Here is a 4850-nt window from a genome sequence, read left to right as displayed (position 1 = left end):
GTGGTGGTAACCATGTACCATTATTGGGAGTAAAAGCTGTTCAGGCAATGGACTTAATAAAAGTATAGTCTCAGAATATTATGTCTGTTGAAGTTTCCCAGGATATACCAAATCCCAAACTAAGTGCAGAGCACAACTTGGATATTCAGAAAATAAAAACGAAGTATGCTGATTTATTTGAAGGTGATGGGTGCTTTGAAGGTAAATATAGGCTAGAAATTGACAACACCGTGCAGCCTACCAGATTACCTACAAGGAGAGTGCCTGTAGCTTTAATGCAACCGCTGAAAGTAGAACTGCAAGATTTCCAGAGAAGAGGCATGATAGCACCAGTCTATAAGAGCACAGATTAGATCAGCAGTTTGGTCATAGTGCAGAAACCATCTGGCAAGTTAAGAATATGCATTGATCCTAAGCCACTCAACAAAGCACTGAAAAGAAATCATTACCCCATGCCGACATTAGATGATGTTCTACCAGATCTATCAAAAGCTAAAATATTTTCTGTATGTGATGTGAAAAATGGATTTTGGCATGTGGCACTGAATGAAGAATCAAGTTTATTGACAACATTTTCTTCACCATTTGGACGTTTTAAATGGCTGAGAATGCAGATGGGACTAAAACCTGCTCCAGAGGTGTTCCAGCAGACGTTAATGCAGGCTTTGGAAGAACTTCCTGGAGTGAAGACAATAGCAGATGATATACTAATAGTGGGAGAAGGTGAAGATATGGAATCTGCAATCAAGGATCACTATCAGAAGATGATACAATTTTTGGACAGATGCAGAGCAAAACACATAAAGCTGAACTTGGACAAATTCAAACTGAAAATGACAGAAGTGGCCTATATTGGACATCGTCTGACTTCAAACGGTGTAAAAGTGGATCCTGAAAAGGTGAGAGCAATACAAGATTTGCCTACCCCTACTGATGTTTGTGGAATACAACGATTTTTGGGCATGGTAAATTATCTCTCCAAATTTTGCAGTCATCTGTAAAGGCCCCGTCTCACTAAGCGACTTACCAGCGATCCCGACACCGATATCAAGGTGTCAGGATCGCTAGTAAGTCGCTATGTGATCGCTGGTGAGCTGTCACACAGACAGCTTCACCAGCGATCAGCACAGCGATGCCGAGCGCCCGGCATCGCTGGCCATCCTGTAAAAAATAGAATCAAAATAAAAAATATAGTTATTCTCACCATCCGATGTCCCGCGCAGTCTTCCGGCCTCTCTCCACGCTCCGGTCCCAGTGATCCTTTGCATGAATGACCGCAAGATGTCACGGTCTCGCGGGATAACAAAGTCTCGCGGTCATTCGTGCAAAGGATCACTGGGACCGGAGCGTGGAGAGAGGCAGGATGGCTGAACGGGACATCGGAAGGTGAGAATAACTATATTTTTTATTTTTTTTATTATTTTTTACACCTGATCGCTGGTCTCCCGCTGTCACACACAGCGATGTGTGCTGGCCAGCGGGAGACCAGCGACCAAAGAAATGTCCAGAGATTTCTTGCAGCGATCAGCGATACCGGCAGGGGGGCCGCTCGCTGATCGCTGTCACACACAGCAATCTCGCTGGTGAGATCGCTGTTACATCACAAAAGTTGTGACTCAGCAGCGATCTCGCTACCGAGATTGCTTAGTGAGACGGGGCCTTAAGACATGTGTGAGCCACTGAGACAGCTAACCCACAAAGATGTGCTCTGGGAAAGGACGGAAATCCAGGAGACTGCTTTCCAATCAGTAAAGAAAGCTATTGCAGATGCAGCAACCCTAAAGTATTTCGATCCAGATCAAGAAGTAGTGGTACAATGTGATGCTTCAGAAAAAGGCCTTGGAGCTACATTAATGCAGAACAAACAGCCACTCACATTTTCAAGCAGAGCCCTTACAACAACAGAGCAGGGATATGCTCAGATTGAGAAGGAATTACTGGCTGTGGTATTTGGGTTGGAGAAGTTTCACCAATACACCTATGGTCGACGGGTAAGAGTACAGTCGGATCACAAACCTTTAGAGAGCATTACAAAGAAACCACTACTGAATGCCCCAAAGAGACTACAGCGCATGCTGTTACGACTTCAGAAATATGATTTTGACATCGGGTACTGTCCAGGAAAAGACTTACTGATTTCAGATACACTAAGCAGAGCTTACCTTCCTATCACAAATGATGAGGAGAAAGACATTGAAACCATCAATATGTGTAACTATCTTGCAGTGTCAAAAGAAAAGTTGAAGAAAATCCAGACTTTCACAGAGAAGGATAAAAGTCTCCAGAGTTTAAAGACTGTCATCTTGCAGGGCTGGCCAAAATACAAGCAACATGCTCCAAGGGAAGTTTCACCATTCTTCCACATAAGAGATGAATTGTCAGTGCAGCAAGAAAGATGTATATCTTTGTACCGTGTTAGCCAGTGGATAGAAAAATATTCAGGATTGAGAGTCCTCAGTAGTTGATACCTTTTAATGGCTAACTGAAAAGATGGTAATACATTGCAAGCTTTCGAGACTACTCAGGTCTCTTCATCAGGCTAGACTAATACAAAATGCAGTATTACAGTGTAGTAATACAGTGCAGCAAGGAATCATCTTTATAGGAGACAGGGCGGTTATACCAGAAGTTCTCAGAAGAGACATACTGAAAACATTGCACTCTTCCCACTTAGGCATGGAAGGATGTCTACGTCGAGTGCGAGAATCTGTTTATTGGCCAGGTATGAATGACCACATTAAAAATTATATAGCACAATGTGAAATATGTGCATCCTGGAGTGATAAGCAACCAAAGGAGACAATGCAAACACATGAAATTCCACGTAGGCCATAGTCAAAAATAGGAACTGACTTGTTCACATGGAATGACAAAGAATATCTGATTACAGTGGACTATTTCTCTAACTTCTGGGAGGTTGATTTGTTGCAGGACACAAGGGTGGGAACAGTGATTAAGAAACTCTAGGCCCATTTTGCCAGGTATGGCATTCCAGATGTCGTTTTCTCGGACAATGCGGCGCAGTTTACTTCGGAAGAGTTCAAAACCTTCAGCAAGAAATGGGAATTTGAACACCAGACGTCTTCTCCCAGATATCTTCAGAGTAATGAGAAAGCAGAGTCAGCAGACTCATGCAGAAAGCAAAACAAGCAGGTACTGATGTATATCTGTCCATACTGGATCATAGAAACACACCCACTCAAGGCCTAGACAGCAGTCCGGCACAGAGGCTCATGAGTAGGCGTACAAAGACACTCTTACCAACTGCTAGTCATCTGTTAAAGCCAAAGTTGCTGGGAAACATCAAAGCTAAATTACAGAAGAATCAAGATAGGCAAGCTTTCTATTACAATAAATCTGCAAAGGATCTGCCTGAGCTCCAGAGAAATGACAACATTCGGCTGCAGCCAAGCAGCACGTTTGACAAACATTGGCAAAAGGCAAAAGTTGTCCAGAAACTAGGACCTCGGTCCTACGAAATTCTAACAGAGGAAAGAAGAAGACTAAGGAGAAATCGGAGATATCTGAGGAAATCACAAGAAAGAGATAATTCATATTCATGGCCTTTTGAGCAGCATCCTGACACCCAAGACAGCGAGGCAGCAAGTACAAGTCAAGTACCAACAGTGACAGCTGACCATCAGGGTGAGGATTCTGGCCAGAGACAGACAATATCAGAAGGCATATTACCAGAATCAGAAGAACTACCAGATGTAGGCAGTGACACATCTTATGTTACTAGAGCTGGCAGAATTATCAGAAAGCCGGCGCAACTCAAGGATTATATCTAACTGGACTTATTATGTTATAGCTCTAACTTGGTCATGCTATACATTGTTTATTAATTTTATTGTTCTTTCAGTTAAAAGAGAAAGGATGTAGCAATATGTTATATGTTGATGTGGCCTCTAGGGGTCTTACTACTTTGATGTGTGTAATATAGAGTGTAAGAACTTGTTGGTTAGTTGTTGTTAGCAGACATCTTGTAATGGAGGAATGTATCACAAGTCTCATGTAATAAACAAGCCTGGAGATATCCAAGGAGTGTGATCCTTGACCGGAAATACAAAACAGAACATAAGATACCAGCACGCTGGTGCAGGGAGCTGGTAACCAAGGTAAACATCGGGTTTCTAAGCACCGCGCGGCGCTTAGAAATCCGATGTTTACCTTGGTTACCAGGCTCCAGTTCGCTGATCGCTGGTCGATCAAAAAATTGTCCAGGCCATTCGAGCACGATCAGAGATACCCGGCAGGGGGGCCGGTCGCTGATAAGTGTCACACACAGCGATCTCACTTGTGAGATCGCTGTTGCGTCACAAAACTTGTGACTCAGCAGCGATCTCGCTAGCGAGATCACTGTGTGACAGGGCTTAAGTCTTTTCATTTAGTGCTGAACTTTATGGTCTTTACGAGGAAGTGGTGCTCACAGTTCTCCATGTTGGTGTGTGTTTGCTTTGCATTATTACCCTGTGAGCAATAGCCCCTTGTAGATACCATAAATAAAAAAAAAATAGATAAAAAGGCCTGCATCATTGGCAATAGCAGTTGGACAAAAAAAGAGCAAAATCTGGCCATTTTGACCTTGTGATAAATTCTCTTTAAATTACAATTTAATTCCTATCCTCCACTGTTCTGGAAAATAGGGATCTGGAGTGCACTCATTGCATGGATCAGTTGTTGACGTTGTCCACCACTGTTCCACTCATTGTCCGAAGCCCTCATACATAAGAAATCACTGTCCTGAGTCCCCAATACACTTAGGTCCAGTACAGGAACACTCAGCTCAGCCTGTGATCCCTATGAAAAAGCTGCTGCCATACTCCTCTAGCAATGGCTTATCTTCTGGA

This window comes from Dendrobates tinctorius, unplaced genomic scaffold, assembly GCF_039654945.1.
Source record: "Dendrobates tinctorius isolate UK_male_01 unplaced genomic scaffold, ASM3965494v1 ptg000070l, whole genome shotgun sequence".
NCBI classification, from domain to species: Eukaryota; Metazoa; Chordata; class Amphibia; order Anura; family Dendrobatidae; genus Dendrobates; species Dendrobates tinctorius.
Note: the sequence above shows the minus strand (reverse complement) of the source record.